We start from the raw sequence: 14,475 nt of genomic DNA, 5'->3' as shown, positions 1-14,475 counted from the left end.
CTTCCTCTCTGGTTAGAACGGACTAAGTTGATTTCGTATGCACTAATCGTGTGTAAACAGTAACTTGAAAAACACTGATTCAATGGAGAGTAAATTAATTTATTGCACAAATTTGTTTAGTACAGTATTGGTAATTAAGCATCATTTCCTCTTACTTGCATTTTATAATTTTTAATTATATTAATGAATGTTTGCCTCTAAAAGGGGAATGAAACTAACAATTGCTAAGTATGTACTGTGCCAGATAGTATCTATACTGTTTTGCACGTAACTCCTGTTTTGTTACACATATCTTGCAGTTATCCGCATGTTATAAAGAAACCAAGATTGCAAGAGATAGACTATCTTACCCAAGACTTTAAACCCATCGATTTTCCACTGTCTCTAAATGCAAGAAGCTGAATAACTTACAGTGACACATCTGTAAACTTTATCTTTGGGCTACTGTATTTTATATTCTTTCCATGATTAAATTGTGCACCCTCGATCACTTAAGAGTAGAATTCGAATTTAAATTATAACACAAACATTTGGAAAAAAGATCACACGTTAGTTCCACTTTGTATGATCTTACTAAAGAGTAGCCCTCACCAAGAAATCTTCTGAAATGGTAGGATAATTAGGCTAATTTAGCATTTCACAAAGAGTGAAACAGAATTTCCTGGCATGTGATGATTCTGTTCTATGATGGTAAATACAATAGTTTCATATTTTTTCCCATAAAAAATACTTTTGGAAGAGACAATACAGGAATCTGTATTCTCTTTTAGTTAGAAATAAACCAACTTTGATAGTACAATCACAAACCTAGAAGGATTTCAGTTTGATTCAGTGTTTGAAAGAATGACCAAACTCTAAGTTTATTTTTTCATAGTTCTTTTCTCTTCTACAGATTCTTCCCCACAATGGATTAACAACAGACATTTGAAGTTGTACTGTTTAAATATCTTTGAATTATTTTTGTTTAAAAATGTCAATGGGTACGATAGGAAAAGTACATTTTTTTCTCTGTAACTTCAAAACAACTGAACAGAACCTTTGGATTGAAACCAAGAATTGAATGCTTTAGCTTTAAGAAGATTTTCCTTTCTGAAAAATAATGAATGAGTCTCTTTGCAAGTTTAACTATTTCAGGTTTCAATTCTCTGACTTCCAGTATTCTGCTATGTTTGAAAATGTAATGCTTCATGAATAAGTAAGCATTTTTTTTTCTTTTTCAGTTTTCTCTCAAATTTTAAGGCATGGAAGTTTCAGATATATATCAAACCTCTCTACAGATGAGTTGCATAATGTTTTTAAATATGTAAAAAGAAGGATTTAGTCTTCTACTTGCTCTCTGTGGGAAATGAGAAGAGCTTCATCGTTGTGATATTGTTAGAGGTGCACAACACAATTTAGTAATTTTCATTTTAGTAGACTACAGAAAATGTGTGCAGACCGTGAGATACCCTGGAGACGGATGAAGATCCATAGTTTCTGAGACTTTGTGTTGGGACCATCGATTCCTGAGTTCTGCTTGTAGACACAGCCAGACATGCAAAGCAGGCAGGTCACCATGGGCCTTCCGTTTTAGGAATCAGAACACACAAAGGCATCTGGTGAGCTCTGCTCTGACTTCCAGGATGCCAGGGCTTTCTAAAGCCATCAAAGCTTACACTTGCCACCTACTTAAAGTGCACACATTCCTTGGCTCACCGTGTCCCAGGGGAAACCTTCTCGAATCTTCTTTTGTGGGGAAGACCAGCCAGTGGAAAATATGAAATTTGCAAAGGCAGATTTAAATGGTAATGACTTTATGAAATTGTTCTTAACATTTTTAAATGTATACTGGTTCATTTTTTTTTTCGAGAACACAATACATCCTTTTTGAGTTTCCATTCAAAGCCTGCTGTATCTATAAGGCAAATGCACTCCTTCTCCATGAAGGAAATTTGTGGAGATAAGATGAATGGTAATTATCACGAAGAGTTAAAATGGTGACTCAGTTGATAGGTGAAGGTTATCAGAAGGAAAATATGGAATGATAGATTAGCAAACTTGTTGATGGACTCACTTTGCTTTCTTATTTTCTGAAGTGCTCTTTGCAACTCTCTGATAAAACCAAATTTGTGACCAAGTGCTGTAATACAAAACAATACATAATATTAACTTGGTGGGAAAGAAAATGCATTCTCCTGATTTGTTTTATGGTCTCCAAAGTGATTTTACTGAATATGTGTAATTTATAGGGCGAAGTGAAAAATAACATACTTATTCACTCTAAGAACGTATTATTTTTGTTGACCATAATGGACTATTTTATGATTACATAGAAAGAAAGGAGTAATGTGTTTAGAATTGTATTTCAGGATGATAAATCTGGCATTGTGTGTGCTAAGAAGAGAAAAACTGTGAGTAGAAAAAGTAGGTTCATTTCCAGTGACAAAGATTATGTTTTCAAAATCAGTATTCAACGTTAAATTTATTATAGTAAGACAGCCATATGGTAAAGAGACACCGGAGATAAGAAAAGGCATCGGAGTTTTAGTTAGAATTTGCTAACTACTGACCTTGGCGAGTCACTTTACCATGCGGAAATTTAGCTTTCTGAACTATCACATAAGAATTAAGTCGCCTGCAGCATCTTTTTAAGTTCTAGAACAAAAATCTGGCAGAAAAAAACACCATTTCACCAAAAACAAAGTCCCTGGGAAACTGAGATGAAATTCCCTTCTCTGCTTCCTAGCCCAAGACTCCACTCTACAGCCTGGAGGAGGCTCTGAAGCACCAACTTTGAGGTCGACCATCCTACAAGGTGTAACCTGTCTCCTCAGCTCTGCGTCTTTACTCCCTCTCCCTGAACTCTGTGCTTTGGCCATTCTGTAGTGCTGAGTATTCCATGAAAACATCACATCCTCTTCTTTCTCTGGGTCATTTTCCCTTTCTACACCAATCTTCTCTATATTTCTGCCATAGCTACCATCTCCATTCTTGGATACTTTGTTTTTTTGTCATTCATTCTCAACTTAATCCAGTGAAAGTGCTATAAGTCACCTGGCATTCGAGTACCGAGGTTCAAATTCTCAGCCCATTACTTTGGGGGACTTTGGGGAAGCTACTAAATCTGTATTTTCCTCTTTAAATGTAAGGGCCCATCCTTTATGGTTGCTATGGGGTTTAAATGACATATTACACGTATACCTGCCACATACTAAGCCCTCTTGGAGTGTTTACCGATATTATGAACCTCACAGCTGTCAATGTTTACCTGTGGAATCGCCTTATTTAGTTGGCTTGTCTGCATACACCCACTACTGTTTCCACATCCCACTTAGACCATGTAGACCTTGAGAATGGCAACTAGGTCTTGTTCACTGCTGGGTCCTCAATGCCTAAAATATAGCCTGTCTTGTGGTGGAGGCCAAACAAATTTTGAATGAATGCATGGTTATTCCATCTTACAGACTAATAGGCGGAAGGCTCAGACAGCAATTCTAATTCAGAAATCTAATCTGTAAACAACTAGAATGGTTTAGAAATTAATGTTTTAGCACCTAGAACGTTTGGCATGCCAACAACTCATTTGAAAAAAATATTCTTTTGAATATTTTGGTCTTTTTAGGAAACTAAGCAGGTTTGACTTCTCTCCCCAGGGAATACTGCTCTTTGATGATTTGTTCTTTGGAGATGAAAATCCATGCAGCTCCACATTTTTTTATTCTATTTAATTTATTTTTTAAATTTACATCCAAGTTAGTTAGAGTTAGTTACAGTTAGTTATAGTTATAGTTAGTTATAGTTATAGTTATAGTGCAACAATGATTTCAGGAGTAGATTTCCTTAGTGCCCGTTACCCATTTAGCCCATCCCCCCTCCCACAACCCCTCCAGTAATCCTCAGTTTGTTCTTCGTATTTAAGAGTCTCTTACGTTTTGTCCCCCTTCTAGTTTTTATTTTATTTTTGCTTCCCTTCCCTTGTGTTCATCTGTTCTGTGTCTTAAAGTCTTCATATGAGTGAAGTCATATGATTTTTGTCTTTCTCTGACTGACTAATTTCAGTTAGCATAATGCCCTCTAGTTCCAGCCATGTAGTTGCAAATGGCAAGATTTCACTCTTTTTGATTGCTGAGTAATACTCCATTGTGTATATATGCCACATCTTCTTTATCCATTCATCCATCGATGGACATTTGGGCTCTTTCCATACTTTGGCAATTGTTGATAGTGCTGCTATAAACACTGGAGTGCATGTTTCCCTTCGAAACAGCACACCTGTATCCCTTGGATAAATATCTAGTAGTGCAATTGCTGGGTCGTAGGGTAGTTCTATTTTTAATTTTTTGAGGAACCTCCATACTGTTTTCCAGAGTGGCTGCACCAGTTTGCATTCCCACCAGCAGTGCAAAAGATATCCTCTTTCTCCGCATCCTCCCCAACATCTGCTGTTGCCTGAGTTGTTAATGTTAGCCATTCTGACAGGTGTGAGGTGATATCTCATTGTGGTTTTGATTTGTATTTCCCTGATGGTGAGTGACGTTGAGTATTTTTTCATGTGTCTGTTGGCCATCTGGATGTCTTCCTTGGAGAAGTGTCTATTCATGTCTTTTGCCCATTTCTTCACTGGATTATTTGTTTTTTCGGTGTTGAGTTTGATAAGTTCTTTATAGATTTTGAATACTAACCCTTTATCTGATATGTCGTTTGCAAATATCTTCTCCTATTCTGTTGGCTGCCTTTTAGTTTTGCTGATTGTTTCCTTCACTATGCAGAAGCTTTTTATTTTGATGAGGTCCCAATAGTTCATTTTCGCTTTTGTTTCCCTTGCCTCTGGAGATGTGTTGAGTAAGAAGTTGCTGTGGCCAAGGTCAAAGACGTTTTTGCCTGCTTTGTCCTCGAGGATTTTTTTATGGCTTCCTGTCTGACATTTAGGTCTCTCATCCATCTTGAGTTAATTTTCATGTATCTAAGAAAGTGTTCCAGGTTCATTTTTCTTCATGTTGCTGTCCAGTTTTCCCAGCACCACTTGTATGCAGCTCCATATTGATAGAGTAAGCTGACAATATGTCTAGGTCTTTCTATCTTTGGATCTTGTTGATGAAAGTAACATAAACTAACAGATTTTCATTTGGCCAAAGTAGCCAAGAAAACATTCTGTTACCTATTTTCTAAAATCTAACAAATAATTCAAGAAGGACAATCTGGAGGGGCACCTGGGTGGCTCAGTCAGTTGAGCGTCTGACTTCGGCTCAGGTCATGATCTCACAGCTCATGAGTTCGAGCCCCACGTTGGGCTCTGTGCTGACAGCTCAGAGCCTAAAGCCTGCTTTGGATTCTGTGTCTCCCTCTCTCTCTGCGCCTAACCCACTCGCAATCTGTCTCTGTCTCTCTCAAAAATAAATAAACATTAAAAAAATTAAAAAAAGAAGGACAACCTGGAAGGATCCAAGAGACAATCTGTGTTAAATTCCATAATGAAACATGTTTTATTTCTATTACAAAAATGACAAAACCTCGTACAGATTCATGTCAAGGCCACCAAGGTTTCCAATGGAATATAATCATTCTCATTTTATGGAAGAAGAAATAAGAGAGAGAAGAAAAAGAAGTGATTTGTTTGGTTATTAGGAGTTTAAACCCAGGTTTTTTGCCTACCATTATTCTCTCCAGAATATAAACTATTCCCTGAACTTTCTCTACTCATGCATTGCCCACCAGGTTAATGTTATCACATCCCCTTGGTCATGTGAGTATCTGGAGCCATTCTCACCCCTTCATCTACCCTCTATTCTCCATCTTCTTCTGGACCCTTCTGTTGGTCACCAGGTGTTTTGTTCTTAAAGAATCCCCCTCTTCAACTCAAGTGCCACTACTAAACAGTAGCAACTCAGGGGCCACTTATGGATGAGTGTTACTGAAGTTAGGACAAATCTGTAGTAAGTTCATTTCCCCTAAGATGTCAGTCTTAAAGGACAACACTCAACTGGATGCTTAGGCTCAACTGGATGTATGTGGCCATGACTTTGTAAGTAGACATTCTGCATTATGTGTCTAAACAACAAAATAATTTAACAACAAAAAACAACAAAAAAATTTACTGTGAAGATAAAGCATTCTTAAAATATGAGACAAAACAGTATCAGGGAAAAGGAAAATATATAAGTATAGAATTTGTTTTTTAAAATTATGAGTATTCGAGTGTTTTTTTCAAATGAATCATTGACTCTATACAATATATGAATATCATTTTATAATTAAAAACAATGTTTATATTTTATGACTATAGAGTCATTTAAAAATAGAAGTTACCAATACCTACCCTGATTCTTTAAATGAGCATTCGCTTGCATCAATAATTGTGGCTTTGTAGATCATCTTGGGGTTCTTTCTATGATTTAGTCAGTGATACTGAACAGGCTCTAAAGCAAGAAAAGAAGGGAAACTGTATAAAGTAAATAAACTTAACAGGCAGAAGATACATGTACCCAGAGAGTTCAACAATTTAGAGGATTTGCCTGACTTTTTTTAAGTCCCAAAGTAATCTGTGTTGATTATAACAGGAAACTAGTCTTCCAAATTAAAAAATGTACATGTGTGTGGTCAAAACCCTCTTTAAAGAATGCATTGAAAAATGTAAAAGGCTTGTTTAAGAAATCGGGATTCCAATATTCTCTCTTTGTTAAGTCTCTGAAAATATTTAAGTCAATCATACATGTGCACAGTTCTTACAAAAGGTGTATGTGTAATACACTGACGAAACAACACTGTTTTGTACATAGCAAAATTGTGTTCATGCTCACCATGGATGAAATGTGCTCACAATTTTTATTTTGGATCTCGTTGGTGAAGATAACATAACTTAGTAACCAGTGTTTCATTTGGTCAAAGTGTTGGAGAAAATAATCTATTGTCCATTGTCTAAATGCTGACAAAGTCAAAGCATAGTTAAAAGACCTCAATGCGACAATGCTATCATTTCCCTGGTCAACATTTTAGTGACGCTAAGTGTCTGTGACAGCTTACAGGTGATCCAAAAGCAATCCCTGTTACTGTGAGGTCTGAGTTCTAAATTTATAATAACTTTTAACTGAATGTAGCAAACTAAATTCTGTGTGTGTGTGTGTGTGTGTGTGTGTGTGTGTGTGTGGGGCTGGGATGGGATGGGGGATGGGTGCTGTGGTAAGAGAGGGAAAAGGGAGAAAAAGAATGCAAACTGGGAACTAGTTAATTAAAATAATAATGATGTCAGTCTTTTTACGTTGGAAATATGTGCTCCATCGTGCTCAAATAATGGGGAGTGCAGATTTCCTGATAAGACTGAGGGACTGTAGTTGGCGTTAGATGAATGCTTACCATGTGTGACCAAGTGGGAGGAAACTAGGGTGAGGCAGGGAAGGAGAGAAATAACTCACTTGGCGTCTGGCATGGTGGTGTTGAATCTCTTTTGCAATGGTTTGTGTGTTACGTATAGGTTATGGGAGTTTGCTCTTTCTTTGTGCCTGTTGCAGAGAAATGCCTTTTGGCTCAGATTAAGTTGTGATCACTTCACTTTGGCACCTCTTCAGTGGTGTCAGCATTTCCAGTTTATTCCCAGCCACGGCTGCAGTAAAGTCTTCTGAGTCTCAAAAGCTAGGGAATGCAGACCCAGGTTGCACTGTGGCATTTCAGAAACTTGCCAAACTCCCTAAGGTAATGACAGCGAAGTCATAAGGCCGCACTTGACTCTCTACCCATGACCCAGTTTATTACACTGTCAATGGCAGCTCTTGCTAGTTAATTGGGTTTGTTACAGCAAAAAGGGAATCAGGAAGATAGAACAGGCCAAATACTTCCACCAACATTTTGTAGGGTATTTAAACTGGAGGGAGGAGTTCTTGGCTTTTCCCCAGACACTAAAGAGAAAGGAGACAGACAGTTGAGGTAGAAAGTCTCATACACTATGCAGAATATTATGATTAAAATCTCCTAAGTAAACTGTGCTGCTGGGTATCCTTTATATTTTGTCCTTTTGAAATCCCAAATGTTTTTGAAATTTGAAAACTCAAACTACTGGCCTACGAAACCCGAGAGAACCAGCAGACCAGAAAAGGAAACCTGGCATAATAAGAATAAACAATGATTCTGTTGAAGATGGATGTGAATTGTCAAAAGAGAGGTACAATGCAGACAAATTTCAATCTCTCCAGGCCTTTTCCAATTCTTCTGCTTGTCTTTTTATTTATTTTTTTTCCCTCTGACAGCTCCCTAGAGTTTTCTGATGTCTTTCTTAAACAATTCAGGTAGCTATGATTCCTTTATTGGTAGTTCTTAATGCCCTCCAACGTGTCTTTGCATTCTTTGACTTCCTAAAGATTTCCTTACACCTTTATGTGTGATAATAATTACATTTTTTAGAAACCTAAAAGTCCTAACTATATACCTGTAAATAACTTTTTTTTGGTTTTGCTTTCCTTTGTTTTATTTATTTTTTCTTGTTTTTAAAGGAGGCAAAATGCTACAATACTATATTGCTGTTTCCTGGCATCACTTCCAAAGGCAGTAACTCAAAGACAGGTGGCGCTGATGTCACCAGCTCTGTGACATCTGGGCTTCCATTTTATCATTTGCAAGATAGGAATATTCATATTGCATGGTTATGCAATGATTGCATCCTGTAATGCCCAATGCATATTAAGTCTTCAATAAATGCTAAAATATTGTTTTCTTGTAGAGAAGGTAGAAACTGAGACAAGTGATTTTTTAAAAAATCTACAGAATTCTCTACCCGAAGCTTTATTTGTCACCGATATAACTCTAAGACCAGATAAACATAATAGATCTGACTTAGGTCTCTCCATCAGGCCATACCCAATAACTCAGAATTCCTCAGCTTTGACCATTTCTCAAGTTGCACTGACAGTTCACATTGTAGTCTTATATCTAGAGGTGAAAGATATCAATTCATAAATAAAAATAATGTCTTTATTATCCTTATTGCCTATTCACACTGCGTTCTGTTTTGTTTTGTTTTGTTTTGTTTTGTTTTTTGGTTTCCCTTGAGGAAATACCTCTCCAGCCAAAATGTGTCTCTTCTATAAAGTCCAGACCTCAGTAATATTCTTTTTAAAAGATTTTTTTCATTCAGTAAATACATGTTAATCTCTTCATTTATAGCCCACCATGTAAAGTTATTTGCAGTACTGGATTATTTCATCTTTTACATTATTCTCTAATCACTTTATTTTTTTTTTTAAGTTTACTTACTTATTTTGAGAGAGAGAGAGAGTGTGTGAGTGGAAGAGGAGCAGAGAGAGAGAGAGAGAGAGAGAGAGAATGTCAAGCAGGCTCCACAGTGTCATCACAGAGCCTGAGCCAGGGCTCAAACCCACAAGCCATGAGATCATGATCTGAGCCAAAATCAAGAGTCAGACGCTTAACCGACTGAGCCGCCCCCAATCACTTTATGTTTTTGAGTCTGACCTTATTTATTCTAAGACTTGAGTCAAGGGTTCTGATGAAAGTTTTCCCTAAAACTATAGGTTTACCGTGATGGTAACTGGTTGTTTTCCAGGCCTAAGATGGAGCACACAATCAGTATGAAAAGCATAAACATTGCATTACTAATTACTAAATACTACTAAATACTAATTAAATACTAAATACTACTAAATACTAATTAGGCAGAACCAAACCACCACCATGATACCTTGGTTTTCTTGAAGCGGACAGGGCTCAAACCCCTTGGAATAGTTATTTTTAACCCAACTCTCTACTACAGTGGTCTCCAAAGTGGGGTGCACAAAACGATCCATTGGGGGTGCAATAAAATATTAGAATTTTTCCTCTTAATTTTTCTTTTATTTATCAAAAAGGAATAACTGAGCTCTACTACAGTAAGTAAGTTAATTGTTACTGGTTCTTCCCTCAGCCCGCCATTGGTCCTGTATGTCAGATGACTGCACGTCATGCCCTCTACGTAAAGTAAGCTAAGGCAAGAGTGCTAGCTTACTGTGAGAAGGTGTTAGTAACAATACCTTTATTAGATCATTTGATCTAATTTGATCTCTGCATATTGCAACATGATACAGTTTGGGGGTGTTCCCGTTATGTGGTTTTATGGCTATCACTAAAACAGCCCCATCATAAAAACTAGAAGCTTAAAAATATTTTTTCTGGAAATTGTTGTTTAAAACAACATTATTAATGCAAGCCTAAGGGATCAAAAAGAAAATAGCAGCCAGGACTTTTTTTTTTACTATTAATAAAGCTCTTTGTCAGCCACTAAACAGGGTAAAAACATTGACAGTCACATCCTATTTGTCAAATGGTCAGCCAAAAGAAAAATACCAAGAACACTGGCTACATAAAATGAATTTACATCCACCACCTTTAACTTGAACCTTCCATTAAGTATATTGTGTAAAAAGATATTAACTAATGGTATTCTGAAGCCATCAGATTTAACTACTCACTTCAAAATATGGTTTCCCTTTTTTTAAAATTCTTTTTTTACATTTATTTATTTTTGAGAGACAGAGAGACACAGAGCACAGGTGGGTGAGGGGCAGAGAGAGGAGACAGAATCCGAAGCAGTTTCCAGGCTCCGAGCTGTCAGCACAGAGCCCACCGTGGGGCTTGAACTCACAAACTGTGAGATCCTGACCTGAGCTGAAGTCAGATGCTTAACCGACTGGGCCACCCAGGTGCCCCCAAACATGATTTCTTTTTTATTTCTCATTATCAAAGTATTTGTATTTTTTTTTTATTTTCTAATGTATAGAATTAGCATGGTAGTACACATAAGTAATTTATAGAGAAATGAACAAAAATGATGGGTATACACAAAAAATATCCTTATAGAGAGGTGTGAAAGATCAAAGTGTAGAGACTAGTGCTCCTCTAGAATGGAAATGCCTTACTAGACTGTAAGACTCTTGAGGGCAAGTGTTATAAATTAACCTGGAGTCTCTTCAAGGAGTGAATGAACAGGGGAGTGGATGAATGAGTAGAGACTTCAGTGACTCACATTTCTTGACTTTGGGGCACTTTGGCATCTTCCAGTGTTTAAGGAAGCAAATGCTTTATTATTTATTTATTTATTTATTTATTTATTTATTTATTTATTTATTTATTTATGGGGTAGAGAGGCCGAAGGAGAGAGAGAATGTTACGCAGGTTTCACACTCAGAGCAGAACCCAAATTGAGGCTTGAACCTACGATCATTGGATCATGACCTGACCCGAAATCAAGAGTCAGATGCTCAACCCACTGAGCCTCCCAGGCACCCTGAGGCAGCATTTACTATAAAGAATATAAACCCTGAGGGGTGCCTGGGTGGCTCAGTCAGTTCAGCGGCCGACTTCAGCTCGGGTCATGATCTCACAGATTGTGGGTTCGAGCCCTGCATCAGGCTCTGCACTGACAACTCAGAGCCTGGAGCCTGCTTCGAATTCTGTGTCTCCCTCTCTCTCTGCCCCTCCTTTGTTCGCATTCTTTCTCTCTCAAAAAAAAAATTAATAAACATTAAAAAAACTTAAAAAAATAAAAGAATGCAAACCCTGAGTTTACTCCACTCTGAAATTGTAGCAACAGCAGACTGACAAAAATAATGATGTTAGTTCTGACCTCATCAGATCATGAAAAGATAGTATCCTCTTTTTCGATAAAAATTTATCTCTATCTGTATGTTATGTTGCTTTTTTGTCTGATAGAAATGATATATCTGTGAAAACATACATTTTCTTTGTTTTTAGAATTATCTCTACATCTATGGTTACTTCTAGACTTCAATATTTTGCCTATTTTCCAAGACTTACTATTCTTCTTTGATTAACCACACTCTACAAAGAGACACATGTATGCTAATTTATGACCAACCTTCCATGATATTGGAATTATGGGCTTATTATTCAATTCCACATTTATTCAATTCCACCTACTCTGAGCTCTAGATGGTGATGCTTGTGAGATGTGAAAACAAGTTCTTATCTTCAGGGACTAAAGTAGTGACTTTATGTTTGCAAGCTGTAAATTATGTATGTGCATGTGTATACATGCAAATGCACATATACATACTTTTTATTTGGTATGAGGTTTCTCATTGAAGCCAGATGTAAAATACAATCGGAACCTAGGTTTATAATCCTAGAGGCGCCTTTCCAAAACTTAAGACGCATTTTTCTCTTAAAAATATGATATAGATATGAGTAGAAAGATGAAGGCTTAGAGAAGTGTGATCCCATCGTGTGTTTCTTCCAGAAGGAGAACCCATCTCGTAATGGCCGGAACAAAGGCATGAGATCAGCATGGTGTCTGAAGATGATGAGGAGACATGAGAGGAGTTGTGGAGCTGATCTCACCCCAGGGTCCCAGTGTTGGACACAGGCTTACAAACGACCTCCTTTCTCTAGGTTGAGAAATTGTCCCCTGAATTAAGGAGCCAGGACACTTCCTAAGAAAAACTGCTATTACTAACGACATCTGAGCATTCTCTGGCAGTTCAATGTTTTTGCACCTTTGCCTTCACCCCACCTTCCACCCCCACTGTGTGTGTGTATTTGCATATATATATATGCATATATATGTATGAGCACTATCCTGCTTTAGTGGCCTCAATGCCTCCATTGTGGCTGCTTCTAGGCTTTTCTTTGTGGGCTCAAGAGAAGGCCATCTCCCAGATGCCATCTGCATGATTCGTGTTGAACGGGTCACACCCCGGTACCTGCTCTGCTCTTCAGTGGTATCACGGCACTGATCTACTGGTGTGTGGAGAACACCTTTCAGCTCATTAACCATTACAGCTTCAGCTACTGGTTCTTTGTGGGGCTCTCGATCGTCGGTCAGCTGTACCTGTGCTGGAAGGAGCCTAATGGGCCTCGTCCCCTCAAGCTCAGTCTTTTCTTCCCCACTGTCTTCTGCCTGTGCACCATCTTCCCGGTGGCCGTACCGCTTTACAACGATACCACCATCTCCCTCATCGGCATTGGCATTGCCCTCTCGGGCTTGCCCTTTTCCTTCCTCATCAGCAGAGTGCCAGAACACAGGCGACTTCACTGTCTCCGAAGGATTGTGGCGTCCACCGCATGGTACCTCTCGGTCCTATGCACGTCAGTTGCTGCAGAGATGGATTTGGAAGATGGAGGAGAGATACCCAAGCAACGAGATCCCAAGTGTAACTAAACACCGTCTAGAATTCTAAGGTGCGGAAAGCGGGGGGCCTCTTGTCTCTTGCTGGCTGGAGCCAAGGAAGATGAAAAGGAAAGTACGCTTCTTCGCTGAAGCTGTTCAGACCAGACTTCTGGACGGGTGCATCTATTCTTTGAACTTGCTTTGTGAGAGATGAAAAGTAATTTATTTGTTTTGCTATGCACTGTTCCAGATTTCTTGTAAAAAAGAGACAGCATAGCAGACTGTGGTGGGGAGCATGTCAGGTGTGGGCTTGGCTGTACTAGTAGCACATTCCCGCGTGTGAAGATGTTCACTCACTTCTGGGTGTGCCTACCCACTCCTTTCCTTTAAAAGGGCCAATAGGTGGCTCAGTCGGTTAAGCGTCCGACTTCAGCTCAGGTCACGATCTCGCGGTCTGTGAGTTCGAGCCCCGCGTCTGGGCTGATGGCTCAGAGCCTGGAGCCTGCTTCCGATTCTGTGTCTCCCTCTCTCTCTGCCCCTCCCCCGTTCATGCTCTGTCTCTCTCTGTCTCAAAAATAAATAAATGTTAAAAAAAATAAAAAATAAAATAAAAGGGCCAATAATGCTCCAAACTTCCTGTCTCCTTTAGAGAGACATGAAACTGTCACAGGTGCTAGAAAATAAAAGGGTTATGTTCTATACACACACACACACACACACACACACCTCCACAGAAGCATCTAGAACAACTGCTCTTCAATTCCTTCAATTCATAAAAGAACTAAGAGGTATTGATTCCTATATTAGACTGTGGCTTGTATGGAACATAGAGACATTCAATTTTCATTTAATTATTCATCTATTAATTAAGCAATGAATGTTGACCACCTAGTATGTCAGAAACTGCTTAATTGTCCCATAGTAACAAATCTACCCTTCTTCATGTTAGTAAACTCTGGACTTCTCACAGGACACAAGCCTCCCAGCTGGATCCTCTCTGTTGGCTAATGTGAGCAACATCTAGGTCACTTCCTTTGAAAGAAGCTTCTTACCCTCCATCTTCTTCTTTTTTTTTTTTTTTTTTTTTAAGTTTATTTATTTATTTTGAGAGGGGGAATGGGCAGTGAAAGAGGGAGAGAGAGAATCCCAAGCAGGCTCCACAGCTGCCAGTGCAGAACTCAGTGTGGGGCTCAAACCCATGAACTGTGAGATCATTACCTGAGCTGAAATCAAGAAGCTCAACCGATCGAGCCATCCAGGTGCCCCAAACACCTTTCTTCTCTCTATCTAGGTGTAGAAGTGTAGATGCAATTCCAGGGAGCTAGCTTCATTCAACCTTTTGGATGAGGGCAATACTGAGGCTAACAGGGCAACGGAGTAAAAGGAGCCTG

At 38.5% G+C, this 14,475-nt stretch overlaps 1 long non-coding RNA gene across 1 annotated transcript; it reads right to left on the bottom strand.

Moving 5' to 3' along the window:
- Positions 1-1,651: 1,651 nt before the first annotated feature.
- Positions 1,652-12,985, bottom strand: LOC122216927. The gene is made up of 3 exons (XR_006201193.1): positions 12,806-12,985; positions 6,296-6,395; positions 1,652-2,119 (listed from the first exon to the last, which is right to left on the bottom strand). It is a non-coding gene; the product is annotated as an uncharacterized LOC122216927 (long non-coding RNA).
- Between the last annotated feature and the right edge of the window lie 1,490 nt (positions 12,986-14,475).

This window comes from Panthera leo, chromosome B1 (genome assembly GCF_018350215.1).
Source record: "Panthera leo isolate Ple1 chromosome B1, P.leo_Ple1_pat1.1, whole genome shotgun sequence".
NCBI classification, from domain to species: domain Eukaryota; kingdom Metazoa; phylum Chordata; class Mammalia; order Carnivora; family Felidae; genus Panthera; species Panthera leo.
This window is presented reverse-complemented; position numbering and strand designations above follow the sequence as displayed.